Raw genomic sequence first — 15,287 nt, 5'->3', positions numbered from 1 at the left:
ATACTCTAACACAAAACCGGTCGCGTCCATGTACAGGTAGTCTCGCCATGTACAGCCACATCTGCCTCTACGACCTCTTAACATTCCAACTTGGCTGCCTCTAGTTAGTCAACACCCGACTGAGAATCAGCTAGCTAGGTTAATTAGCACACATGCTGGATTATTTGTCATCGCCAGCGCATGCATGTGAATAGACAACTCTGACTTACCGGGGTGGCGTTAGCCTAACTGATATTCGTCGTCACCTTCTGCCTCAAGCTTCCGCTTACATTTAACACCTGGACAAATTAAAAACAACGTTAACAGTTAAACCATGTGCGCAATCGTAGCCGCCGATTCGATCACAAGGTTGTTGAGTCAAATATAAAATTAGCACACAGAAGCTTCCGGGAATTCTGGTTCATCTTATCCGTGTTTCCAGGAGCTACATACTTAGATTCAGTATATCAACTCCGGAGGAACACGAAGCTTCTTGTTTCAAGGAACAAAATTAATAGGAAGCAGCAACGACTCCACTCCTCAATTCTAAATTATATATAAATCACTCCAAGTTGTATGGAGAATTAAAACTTCATAAGCTTGACTAAAATTATAAAGATTTAATATATCAAATAAGTATACTACAAAAATATAATTAAAGATGGTTAGTTAGTATTATAAATATTATTATTTTATTATACAAAAATATGATTAAACTTGAGATTTTTTGAAGAACTTATACAAATTCTATCTACATGTGCCCTAGGTTTTGTGTAACACTCCGTCCACTCCTGGACCGACGCTACTCACTCCTGATAGCCCTCTATAATTATAGACTATCCTTACAGACCAACATGAGTTTTTTGTGCGCACTTTGTACTCATTTATGCACACCGAGAAAACTTTTCGGTCGGCCACATATTCCAAGATTGCTTTGTGTCAAACACACTTAACCCAAAGGTTCTTTCGACACAGGCTTTCGAAAAAGAAGATATACTTTGTTGATATAAGTATTCTATATAATTTTATTAAACCTTAGTCTAAGATATCACACAATCCATCTGGACCAAGATATCACAAGTTTTTCTAGTGTTCTTTTTACCGAACAAAAGTTTTGTACTCCAATTCTATCAACTAGCATGCAATCCTAGGAAAGGTAAAACCACGCTTGCAAATCACAATCAATTGCAGAATGTAAAAGAAAGATAGATCCTGTTTAGAATGGAGGAATGAAAAATAGAGGAATAGAAAAAAAAACATAGGAAATAAATAGGTGTTGTTTGGAACACACGAATACATAACATAGGAATTCATTTAACATAGTAACAATAAAAGGAAAATAATCTGTTACAATAAACTAAAATAACACTTGAACAAACAAATTCGGAAAAGACTGTAACAATCTTTCAATCTGTAACTTTCTTACCTATAGGTCCACGTATCCATGGACTAAAAGCCTAGGCAGAAGATGAGAAGAAACTCTTTCTTTGTTCTTTGATATTTAATCTTAGGTTATCTCCAGCAGCTTACCCATCCTTATATCTATTTATAAACAGTGCAAAATAGTGCTTATGTGTAAACTTTGAGTAGACTGTTACAAACGGCCATAGACTTATCCTCTCTCCCCATGTCTCAATGGGTCAGATTTTTTTTTTTGAAAATCCCAAACCTTACTATCATTAAACATCAGGTCCAGCACTCATGTCACGGACCAAAACATCGTTTACAAAGGTTGGGAGAGGAGCTGTCCACAACATAACAAGCTCCGGGTCCCCAGATAAAGCAAAGTGAGCTATAGAATGTGCACCCGTATTACAAATACGATTACAATGCTTAACAGAACAAGAAATAAAATCTGAAAACATAAGATGTCTTAATTCCTTAAAGAGCCATCCTTCAACGCATAGATCAAATGATGTTGACTTCAGGGCTTTCACCAGGTTGAGGCAATCGGTCTCCAAAATAATATTGCCAATGCCTAAATCACGAGCAGCCTTTAGCGCTTCTAAACAACCAACAGTTTCAGCGTGCATCGCTTGGAAAGCTTTGTATAACTTCCCTGCGCCTGCTGCTATAATATCACCAGTATGGTCTCTAATGACAAACCCCCATGCTCCTACTTTCAGCTCTGGTAGAAAAGCTCCATCACAATTAATTTTGAGGAAACCTTCAGGTGGTGGAGTCCATCGTTCTTGCATCTGTACAGCAGCTGCATTTCTTGGTTTCGTACCTTTCACAATTTTCTCCCATCATGTCATGCTCATTACCGAGTGAACTAATTCATCAGTTGAGTTCCTTTTGTCACCATTGATCACTTTGTTTCTTACATTCCACCAAGCCCAGAGTAAATAAATAATCACCAAACGAACTGTCTCTGGTAATTTAATAATTTCATGGACCATGTTCTGAGCCGTTGCTTCTTTTAACAGATTTTATCTGAAATCTTCTAAACCAAGAGTCCTCCAACATTTTTTAACATCTTTGCATTTCAGGAACAAATGACCACCATCCTCGTCAAACCGACTACACATTGGACAACGTGTATCTAGTTGCATACCTTTTCTTTTCAAATTTGAACGCAAAGGATGACTGTTATGAGCTAATCTCCATAAAAAATGAACCACCTTCGGTTGGCATTTCAGTTTCCAAAGGCGAGACCAAAATTGTTGTACATTCCTACTTGCTCCATTTGAAGATTCACCCAACTGTCTCTGATCCATCAATTCTTCCTTATCTTTTATAGTGTGATAAGCTGATTTCACTGTGAAGAGGCCCTTTGTATCAGGGTGCCATGCCACGTGATCCTCCTGATCCATCTGAATTGGAATGGCAAGAATTAGATTTGCATCAATGTCCCAGAAAACTGCCTCAACAAGATCTCTATCCCACAGACCAGTATTAGGATCAATCAAGTCTGCCACCTTTGTTAAGATAGTCCTTCCTTTTGGTGTCGCTGGTCTTTGATTTGCCCCATTCGGTATCCAAGGGTCCAACCAGATGTTAATATTTTCTCCGTTTCCCACTCGCCAGATGAGCCCCTTTTGTAACGCTTGAACACCATGAAGAATACTTCGCCATGCATAAGAAATCCCTGATTTCTCTTTTGCCTTGAGTAGATTACCATGTGGGAAATACCGTGCCTTCAACACTTGAGCACATAAGGAATCAGGGTAATGAATTAAACGCCAACCCTGTCGAGCTAACATGGCCAGGTTAAAACAATGTACATCCCTGAAACCCATGCCTCCCTTTGATTTTCGTTTGCTCATCATCTCCCAGGACAACCAATGAATTTTCTTCTCATTATCCTGGTTTTCCTACCAGAATCTTCCAATCATGGAGCTGATCTCATCACACAACATTTTGGTCAGATCAAAAACAGACATCGCATAGGTAGGCATAGACTGAATGACTGCCTTAATGAGTACTTCCTTCCCTGCCTTGGACAGAAGTTTTATTTTCCAGCCTTGAATCTTTTTCCATATTCTATCCTTCAGATATGCAAAGGTTTGAGCTTTAGATCTCCCCATATAAACTGGCAGTCCCAAATATTTATCATTCATGGCTTCAGTCTTTATATTCAATTTCCTCATCACCCCTTTCCTGATACTCTGCTTGGTATTCTTACTAAACATGATGCATGACTTTTCCTTGTTTATCATTTGCCCCGAGCAAACCTCATACAGTGAAAGAATATTTTGCAGGTGATGCACACTGTGTTCATCAGCTTTGATCAGAAGTAGAGAATCATCAGCAAATAATAAATGGTTAACACTCGGTGCATTATTGCAAATACAGATGCCCCCCAACAGACCCTTCGCTTCCGCATCATGGAATAAGGCTGAAAAACCTTCAGCGCAGAGGAGAAAAAGATAAGGGGATAGTGGATCCCCCTGTCTGAGCCCACGTTGTGGCTGAATGGCATCAGTTAAATTACCATTGATATTAATTTGATAAGAAACAGTAGTCATACACTTCATAATGATATTGATCCACTGTTCATGGAAACCCAACCTCCTCCTCATTTTTTCTAAAAAACCCCACTCCACACGGTCATACGCCTTACTCATGTCGAGCTTAATTGCAGCGTACCCATTAGCTCCCGATTTCTTATTCCTCATAAAGTGTGTAAATTCATAGGCCAGAAGAACATTGTCAGTAATCATCCTCCCCGGAATGAAAGCACTTTGATTTAGAGAAATTATATCTGGGAGGATATCTTTCAATCTATTTGCAAGGATTTTTGAGGCTATTTTGTAAATCACATTGCACAGACTGATCGGCCGAAGGTCTTTGACATGCTCTGGCTTGGGAATTTTTGGTATTAAGGTGATTACAGTATCGTTCCAGTTTTGTGGCATATCACCTCCCCGAAGAAAATTCTTAACTTCAAAACTTATTCTTTTCCCCACAACCGACCAATATTGCTTATAAAAAAGAGAAGGCATGCCATCAATACCTGGTGCTTTGAGGTCACCAATATTGTCCAGAGCTTTTTTGATCTCTTCATCAGTTACTTCACTTAATAGATTTTCATTCATTTGCGCAGTGACCTTGACTGGAACACAGCTCAGTACCTCATCAGCTCGAGAACAACCCCTTGATTGGAATAGATTAGTGTAATGTTTGAAAATAAAATCATGAATCTCTGCCTTCTCGAAAATAATCGACCCATCATCCTTCTTCAAACTTTTAATACTACTTCTCTTGCGTTCAGATGCTGATTGGTGAAAATATTTTGTATTCTTGTCGCAATTGCGAAGCCAATGGACCTTGGCTCGCTGCCTCCAGTACATCTCCTGCTGCTCCTCAAGTTTCTGCAGTTTAACTTTTAGCAATTGTTCCTTCTCAATGCAAACTTGTGGTATGTTACCCCTTCTGCACATGTCAAGCTCTTTCTTCAGTGTTTTAATTCTCCTTTCTAGGTCTCCTAAAATATTTTTGCTCCAGTCACCAAGATCTTGTGACACTGCCTTCACCGCTTCAGAGACTGATCCCCCTCTAGATTCCACACATCCTTTCCATGCATTCTCCACAATTGTTACACAATTTTCCTCTTTCACCCATGCAGCTTCAAATCGGAAAAATTTATGACTCCGCTGATTGTGATGCATCTCCGGTTCCTCTGTATCAATCACAATCGCTCTATGATCAGAATGGTACATATTCCCATTGCGAACATGGCCTCCAGGGAAGTGGTTTCTCCAACAGACATCAGCCACTGCCCTATCAAGACGCTCTTTGATGTACCGGTCCTGGCATTTGCTATTATTTCTCCAGGTGAATTGATCCCCTGAGAAACCAAGATCACTCAGACCACAGTCCTCCAGAGCAACTCTAAACGATTCCATGGCTGTCCGGCTTCTTTGTTCTCCACCTTCTTTCTCACATTGCATGAGAATCTCATTGAAATCCCCACACATCATCCACGGTCGCCTTGTATGAGTATTCAACATTCGTAGAGCCTTCCATGTGACTTCCCTCTTATCCGCCCTTGGTTCACCATAGATGCCTGTAAGCCTCCATATGAAACCATCTTCCTCCACCACATCGACATCAATGAACAACCGCGAAACCATATTGAGTTTTAGGTTTATGTTTTGTTTCCAAAACATCACCATCCCTCCACTTTGACCAACACAATCTTTCACCACCACATTTGCCATACCCAATTTCCACCGAAAACTTTCAATTCTTCTTCTGCACATCTTAGTTTCTGAGAGAAACAAGATGTCGGGGTCCTCCTCCTTCTGAAGAGCCAGAAGGCCTTTTACTACCGAGCCATTCCCCAATCCCCGACAATTCCAGGCTACAATTCTCATTGCGTCTCGCGGAGCTGTTCCGACAGCCCCACTTTCACATATGGTGTAGAAATAGTTGCACTTGCATCTACTCCCTCGGATTCAATTCTTACTTTCTTGAGGATAACTCCCTCATCTTCCTGGTCCAACAGCATCGCCTCCCTTGATCTTTTACCCAAGTCTCCCAACTCATCATTCGCCCCAACAGCTTGTTTGTTCATTATGCGAAAACGCTTAAACTTTCTTTCTTTCTCCTTGTTCAGCCCTATGTCCACTTCAACTTGCATAGCACTATTGACTTGGGATGTGGCCTGTATAACGTCTTCCTCCTGTTGTTTCTCCTTTTCCCCAAAGGAAACTTCATTTGCCCTCTCTTTTTCCCATTCTTTCTCAAGATCAACTACTGTTGACTCCATAACTTTCTTCACAATATCCTTCCCCCTCACCACATTTGTTATAGCATTTGGCTCCATAGATTTCTTCCATGTTGGAGCGTTACTACGTGAAGGCAAGACAAAGTTCTTCCCATCGTGCTTTTCTTTTGAGTTTAACTCCTGAAAGCCCAAACGTGGTACACCCCTATTTGACCCGGTGCCCATAGCTCGAGTTGGTATGCATCGCAACCCCCTATCATATGGTTGCTTCTCTCCTTTCCCCAACTTCACTGAGCAACCTTTGAAAGTATGTCCAATTACCCCACAAGTGTAACAAAAATCTGGGAGATATTCATACACGATCGGGCACCATTTTTTTGCTCCACCTTGCCAACCTTCATTGTAACACCTCTCATGAGCGGTTTGCGCACATCCAGCATAATTTTAACACGAAGATACTTCCCCACAGCAACCACCCCATCATCTTCTTCAACCTCCAGAAACTCTCCCACCGAGTTACCAATAGCCTCCCCGGTCTCCTTGTTAATCAGTCCAATCGGGATCATCAGCACCCGGATCCAAATTGGAATATAAAAAAATTCAATCTCCTCTATTGCCTTCGATTCATCCAGATCCGCCATAATCAAGAGCTCGTTTGAGAACATCCATGGCCGTTCCTCAAGAGCTCTTTTCTTCCCCGACGCCTGCCTAAAGGTGAAGAGGAATTTGTTCTCACCTAGACTTTTACACTCCGTACCATTGAGCGGACACCACCCCTTCCAAGCGCCCGTTCCAAAGCATCCGGATGAGCCGGTCTCTCAGACAGCAGCTTCCCGATCGCCTGGCATGTTGACGTCTCCGATCTCCTCAACTCCCCCACATCAATATGCGTCATCTCCTCCTTCGACAGCTTCAGGTGTTGCAGCAGGTTCTCCACTCCCTCCATCCTCCAAGAAACAGGAGAGAAGATCCGCAAGTGTGAGACTAGGTTTTGCGTTCGTCACCGGTGAAAACAGGCTAGCAGTTTTGTTAGGACTGCACACGTGCAGATGGGTTTGTGGCTGGAAAACAACGTTGGGATCAAAACAGACCAGGATCAGATGCGATCACCAATCACCAGAGGAGGGGAAGGAAACGAGAATCAAGGAAGATCCGGTGACAACTGTCACAAGGACGCCCCGAGCCACCTAGAAACCCTAGGCGCCGAGGATCGAGGCTGTTGGTGTTGGTGCTTCCAAAAGATGAACAACTGTTTGGAGTAACGAAAATGATCTTGTTGATCTCAATGGGTCAGATTTGGCTATAGGCGAAACAGGCGACCGGCTAAAGCCCAAGACAGCCTAAACCCAAGAAGCCATGGAGCCTATTTTTTTTCAAAGACTATTCTCAATATTTAATTTTATTACACACTTTTCAAAAATACTATACTAGTCTTTACTAACGGGGTCTTTAGGATGGCTCTAGGTTTCATCTTCACTGTAAAGTTGTAGTTTATAATATTATTTAAATAATTTTAAAAATATTTCTAAATAATAAATAAAATGACTTATCTAAATATATTCTAAAGTCTTACAGCTCTAGCTCCACAATTTTCTGAAGCATCTAATGACCTGCTCTACTAAATACACCAAATTTTCTGGAGCTAGAGCTATACCAAACAAGACCTAAATTGTGTACCCTAAGTCTCATCTCTCTGTCACTTTTTATTAAATTCTTGTCATTGTCATCAAATTTTCTTATATGGTGAGCTATTTAATCAAGATGAAACTCAAATAAAAATCTTTACTTGGAAACCCCTAATACCAAACCAGTCTGCTTTATCTTCTTCTCTTGAAGATATATTTGTATATGATTATATATCATGCATCATCTATATACTACTATAGTAGTTTTGATAGCATTTAATTTTTCATGTGAATTTAGTTCTACAATGTTGCCTAAGAAGCATTTATTTGGTGTTCAAAAGAGGAACAAAAGCAAGAGAGGCCTAGACTTAGCTAAAAGAACTTTCTTAAAGTTGAAGTTATTGAAAAATTATTACGGATCAACTATGTCGCAAGGAAGATTAAATAGCCTAGCTACATGTTCTATGGAGACAAATATATTGAAAAACATTGATATGAACATTGTCCTTATAGATTTTGCTTTTAAAAAATACTCGACATAGTTATTTATTTTGAAATATTAGAACTATATGTAATATAAAATTGTTTAATACTCTAAATTACTATTCTTATTTACTTATATTTTACTATAATCATTGGCGATATAAAAGAAAGAATAAAAGGCCTAAACAGTGAGAATGCCCTATGACTCTGAATCCCAGAGCCGACGCGCCAGCGCGGCCGCCCATAGCGATCCTCCATTTCCATGACCACCTCTTCCTCTTTCATGGTCATGGGCTCCACGGTGGGGAAATACGGGGCACCTCTGGTGCTGCCGCTGTGATCTTGTATTCTTGTTCGCTGTGCTCTGGTCGCGAGCAGAGCACTCGACGAAGCAGAGGCAGAGGCGTTCACCCTGGCGCTTCGCGTGGAGATAGCCGTGCGGCCTCACCACCACGGCCTCGACCACGAGGTGTCCGCCCTGGCGACGTCGGCGCACCTACAGGCATGGCACGACATGGACGACATCGGCTGATCGGCGGTGGGAACGAGTGGTGCAGTTACTGCGTCCCAGCCGAGCAGTGGTAGTTCACCACCGCGAGGTCCTTGCTTTCCCACCGCTCCTCCTCGCAACAGCGAGACCCGTTGTGCTGCCAGAAGGACTCCTCTCCGGCAGCAACCGTCGGCAGCGGCGAGTCGAATAGGCTGGCCATGTCCACGGACGACGTGAATTCGCTAGAGCTGGTCTCGTTGCCCAGGCTCTCTGTGCAGACCACGAGGCTCTTCTGGCTAATCAGGCTCCACGATCGGTGGTGCACAAGCGGATGTAGCAGGTAGACGCTGCACTGCATCCCCAGAGAGACAGAGATGCTAGGCGTGCGGACCCACGCATCAGGATTCAGGAACCAGCTCCGCATGGCACATCCTGGCATCGGCTCGTTTCAATACCGTTCAGAGCCGAGCATTTGGGCTGTGAATCCCTTCGTGCAGGCGAACGGAAGGGGAAACGAACAGAAGCAGGAACCGATCGAAGGTCACGTAAAGGTAGGAGCCGCCGCCGATCGGATCTTACTCGTTCTGGACCTTCTGGTGATGCTTTGTTACCGTTCTTCTCTCCCAGTAATTTTTCTCTCGTCGTGTATTCTTATTAGGGCTAGTTTAGAACCCCATTACCTAAGGGTTTTTTATTTTACCAAAAGAAATTAGTTCATTTTCATTTGCGAATATAGAAATCTCTTGTAAAATAGAGCTCCGAAACTAGCACTTACAGTTTATTTGACACCTCTACCCATCAGGTTAAAGGTACTAAGACATGGATGGACATGAGGGCATGGCGAATAAGATTGTGCTCCCTTTTTCTGATGAGAACTCTGCTATTGTTGGGGAAGCCGCCGGCGACGGACAACAGATCACGCAGGTAGAATCAACTTTTTTTTTTTTTGATATCTCATTTGTTCACCTGTAGTTTGATCTTTCACGGCCTGCGCAAAAAAAAATAAAAAATAAAATAATACTCCTTGTTCAGGAAGAGGAGCCACTTAATGCAACTTCGTTGACTATTTGTGCAGACGCTGAAGACAATGACAATTCCTTACCTGAAGCTATGGAGGTAAAAAAATACGCATAATAATTCTTTTGTATTGTGACCGTGTGATTTTTGTTCTTAATATATTTTAAAATAGCTGGTAGATGATGTTGGACCAACTGTGATTGTTCCTAAACCTGGAATGTGTTTTCACTCCGAAAAGAATGCTTATGACATATGTATAACACCTATGCTGGTCATCTTGGGTCTAGTATAAGAAAGTATGACACATAGCGTCGAGCTGATAAAACTGTGTATTTCAAACAGATAGTTTGCTGCAAACAAGGACATGGAGAAACTGGTTCATCACATGCTACAACAAGGACAGGCTGTAATGCTCGTATTCAGTTAATGACTGATTTGGTGACCAGGGATCACGGGGGAATTAGAGAGGATTGAGGCAGAAATTAGTTTATTTTTCTCTCAATCCCCTCTAACCTCTTGTGATCCTCTTGTCACCAAATCAACCGTAAGTGTCAGCAGAGAGTGGATGTGGACAGTTCAAAAGTTTGAACTTCAACACAACCATACTCTCCCTAGTCCAAATAAAAAGTGCATGCTAAGGTCCCAACAACATGTTATAGAAGTAGATAGACAACTTATCAGTCAAAAACGGGAAGCCGGGATGAAGCCAACACAAGTCTATGATTTCATGAAGCAATTTTATGGCCCCACTGGTGTTGCATTCTTAAAATGGATTGTGATAATGAGATTGGTCGTGAGCGGAAAAAAATATTTAGAACACAATGATGCACACACACTTTTGGAATACTTGAAGAACAAGTGGGCAGAGGATCTTGGATTTTTTATGCAATTGAAATACATAAGGAAAATGGCTAGATAAATAATTTCTTTTGGGCTGATGGTCAATCTATAATGGATTACAAATGCTTTGGTGATGCTGTGTCATTCGACACCACATTTCAGACGAATAAGTTTGAAATGTCTTTTGCTCCACTTCTTGGAACTAACCACCACAAACAGACAATAATATTTGGAGCTGCACTGTTACTAAATGAAGCAATTCCCTCTTTTGTTTGGCTCATTCAAACCTTTTTGATAGCAAGGTCATGCAAGCATCCAAGCATAATTTTTATAGATCAAGATATATGCAGCTATGACAGCAACAATTGCTTTTGTATTACCAAATACAAGTCATCGACTTTGTTTGTGGCACATTTATCTTAATGCTGCAAAACATCTCAGTCATGTGATTCATGAGCACCCTAAAACGTTTCTACCTACTTTTAAAGTTGTGTCTATGATGATAGATCAGAGGAGTGTTACAAAAAGAAGTGGAACGAACTGTTGAGTGAATATAGCCTTGAGGAGAACTCGTGGATACTGAATCTATATTCTGTGGGAAAAGTGGGCTGCTGTTTATCGTGATTCTTTTACAGCTGACATGACAACGACCCAGAGGAGTGAAGGTATGAACAATGTCTTCAAGAAAAGATTTCGTAGAAAACTCAGTCTCTCTAAACTCCTTGGCGAATCTGAGAAGGTCTCTGCTTCTCTTCAGGAAAATGAATCGTATGAAGACTTTAAATCACAATGAGTTGTATGAAACTTTAAATCACATATAAAAGACCCGGTTAATTACATCCCAAACTTGCCTTTGTTAAAGACCGCTGCTGAATCATATACAAGGAGGATGTATTCAGAGTTTGAGGAAGAATTCAACAGTCAATTTTAATTTTCCTATAAACTGTTACATACTGAGGGGTTAGCATCAAAATTCACGGTTACACATATGCATTCAAATTATGGGCAACAATTCATTTTAACGTTGCTGATAAGACTCTTACATGTTCATGTAGAAAGTTTCAATCCTCAGGTATGCATACACATTTCAAATTACAAATTGTTGTACAATTTGTTGATCTCTTGCTTCCATATCTTGTAGGTATATTGTGCAAGCATGCCCTTAAAGTATTCAATATCTTGTAGGTATATTGATCTGATGTTTGGATAGAGTAAATAGTGCAATATCATTTAGAGTTCCACAGGTAATGAAAGGCGCAAAAAGTAAACGCACGAAGAATGTATTTGAAAAGCAGCCAAGAAAAAAGGTTCTTTGGAGAAAGGTACTCATGCTATCCATTACACGTTTGGTTCATTTACTATTATCATCTTATTTTTTTAACAGTTGCAAATATATTGGTTATTGGTTACTTGTTTCAATTGCTATGAATCAAAAACAAGGCAACACAAATGTTAAATGTTAAGGACCTTCGTCCTTCGAAGCATTATCTTCTTTCAGAGATAATGGATCTTGGACGAAGGTCATGAAGAACATGTCTTCATCTTTCATACGAATAATATTACAATGTAATATTATAACAAGCATTTATTTCATATTGCATGTTAGAATAATGTCAAGGTTTGTATTATATGTTAATAAAGTGATACCAGTTGTATATTACATTTGTACCTTCGGCTTGCTCGAAGGAGAGAATGCGAGTACAACCTTCCAATAAAAGCGTGAACGGTACGGGGGTATTGTTCATCTATTTATAGGCATGGGACGCAGTCCAAACAAAAGTACAATTATGACCATGATATTTATACATTGCTCTAATACAAATACCAAGGATAATCATGTCTTTTCATTGTTGGTTTGATTTCATTTATGACCTTCGTGATCATCTTAAGCCAAAGCTTCGCTGTATTTCCTGCGTGCCTGTCACAACTTCGGCACTTAGTTTCTTTGACGTATCTCAAAATGTATTACAAACATTTTCTTCATCCTGAGGACCTTCGGTAGAGAAGGAGACCCCCAACAGTAGCCCCTTCGCGGTGCTAGGTCGTTTTTTCATAACAAGCTCGATTCGCAAAACATACGAAGGCTTTTGAATACCGAAGGTCCGAAAAACACCTTCTCTGAGCTTGTTATTAAAAAACGAATAAAATAGCTACGGCCTGCGTTGGTCCACCGATCAGTCAATATGAGTGGTGCGGCGGTACACCTTCTTCACCTGTAGGACTATATAAACAGATTGGTTGGTAAGAAGTTATTAAAACATTCCTTGCTATTGCACCATTGTGCTGCTGAATTTTTTTACTGAAGCCGAAGCTGTCTGTGCTCTGTGTATTCGTTAATTGGTCTTCGAACAAGCGTCAAAACAATTGAAAGTTAGCTTCATCTTAAGAACTCACATGGCTAGGATTAGATCTACTGCTAGACTGACAAGTGAGGGTGGAGAGACCGAAACCATTGAGACAGCTCCAATTTTGGAGGTTATGAGACATTCTGGATTGGTTGTTCAAGAGGGAGAGGGACCTTTTCTAGAGAAAGATAGTGCTAATACCGAAGCTGAAAATGTTGATGCCGAAGTTGGTAGTGATGATGAGGAAGATGATGGTATCTTGAGTCCAAGCAAGCCTAGTCATGTTGAATTTGGGAAATCTACTGTAAAAGCAGAAGACCTAGTTTTAATAAAGAAACTTGGGTATTTTGGGAAGAACGACGATGGACTAATAAGATTTGCTGGGGGTGAAGTAATTCCGGAGCCGAAGGATGATGTAGTTATAGTTTTCAAAAGCTTCTTCCGGGCAGGGCTACGGTTCCCTCTGTACGAGATGATCGGTGAAGTGTTAAAGAAATTTGAAATTTAGCTTCATCAACTCACTCCAAATGCCATAGTTAGATTCAGTGTATACATTTGGGCTTTACGAAGTTAGGGAATGAGTGCCAACGCCGAAGGGTTCTGCAGAGTGCACGAACTCCATTACCAGACCAAAGCAAGAGCGGACGGTCTCCACAAGAACTTCAGATGCTATAACTTCGCCTATCGAAAGGACACGAAGGCTCCAACGATTGGATATTGACGAGTGGTTATATGTGAAGGCTGATGAAAAGAAGAGGGAAAACTCGTGAGTATGGTGTTGAGTCCGTTAAAGTTGAGCTTCGGCATGACAAGACCATTGTGCAAAATGCAACTCGGCTCCCCATGCCAGTTAGTTGAGGTTCAATTTAGAGTTGTGGCTGAACACATTAGTACTCGGGAATTAGTGCAAGAATATCTGGCGAATAAAACCTTCATGACATCAGGCGGATGGGGAATACCGAAGAGGAAAGACGAAGGAAATAAGCTTGAGCTTGTAAGGCCACCATACCGCTTCAAATTCCAAAAAATCTTCAGCGGCCCTTGTGCCGAATGGCCAGAAGTGATCGAAACAATGTGCAATGAGATTCTTGGGAACTACACTAAGAAAGAAGACTAGTTGATGACTGCTACCTTCGGCACTCAGGAGAAACAAAGATTAAATCGAGTGATGGACGCCCTCGTCTTCGAATATCCTGATTATGACAGACTTGACGAAGAAGCTAGGGGAGTAAAGAAGAAGAGGGTTGTAAGCATTATGAAGAGACAAGCAAGGAGATCCATCGAGAAGGATAAAAAGAATAAGCTACCAAAAAGACCGAAGGTTTCTGGAGAAACTGAAATTTCTAAGATGATATCGAAACCTTCGGTACCCAAGAAACAGAAAACTGCGGAATCAAACCGTGTCGAGGAAGAGAAGTCTTCTCTGTCGAAGCATACTATCGAAACCCCTTCGGCATCTTCCATTGGCGTGACAAAAATCCTAGAGGTAATGACTGGACCTATGCCTTTCGCCATGCTAAGTCCTCTAGGATCAGAGCTAACCATCTTATTACAACCAAAAGAAAAAGGTGCTAGAGAAGTCACCGAAGCAAAATCCTTCGGCGCCCATTGGAGGAAATACCTAGAATAAACGACACATGATGACTGTGATGGGAGCCATCCTCGATACTCCCCCCCAGTAATACAAAAGAGAATTGCCCCCTCTTTGCTGACGAAGCTGCTGAAGTGCCTCAAGAGGCTAAAAGTAGTGGCGGTCCTCTCGGGACCACCTTATCAGAAATTGACAGAATAATTGCTATTGTGGAACCTGAGAGGAACAGTAGCGGGTATCTGCCGGTGAAACTTTGGTATCAAAAGAGAAGCACATTGAAGAATCCTCTTCGCAAAATAAAAGCTTCGACTTACGGCACCTGGGCGGCAAGCAGCTTTCCGAAGAGGTCATCTCGGAACAAAGGGAATTTGTTGTATCTAGTGGCTATCAGCCTGGATCCATTCTCGTTGGCGGTGTGAACGAAGAAATTTTGGGATGAATCCCCGATCGCGTTGGATCAAAAATCGTAAACACCATGTCAAGGAGTATCGGATTCCTGAAGCTTGAGAGAGATATTAGCAATTGGAAAAATTCCTGGTATGCCATCAGATTTTATACTCATTCCTTGTGTGCCACTGAGTGGCATATAGGTACATTTTTTGGTGTCTATGACATGTGGGGCCAGTGACACAAAAGGAACGAGCATATTTTCCAATGGCATACAGGGAATTGACCCTTAGCAATTATAGAAAGCAACACATCACCGTTAGCTTGTTCTATTCAAACTTTAAGGTATGATTTT

The sequence above is a fragment of the Zea mays genome, chromosome 1 (assembly GCF_902167145.1).
Source record: "Zea mays cultivar B73 chromosome 1, Zm-B73-REFERENCE-NAM-5.0, whole genome shotgun sequence".
NCBI lineage: Eukaryota > Viridiplantae > Streptophyta > Magnoliopsida > Poales > Poaceae > Zea > Zea mays.
The sequence above is the reverse complement of the archived record's forward strand: the minus strand, read 5'-3'. Positions refer to the sequence as shown.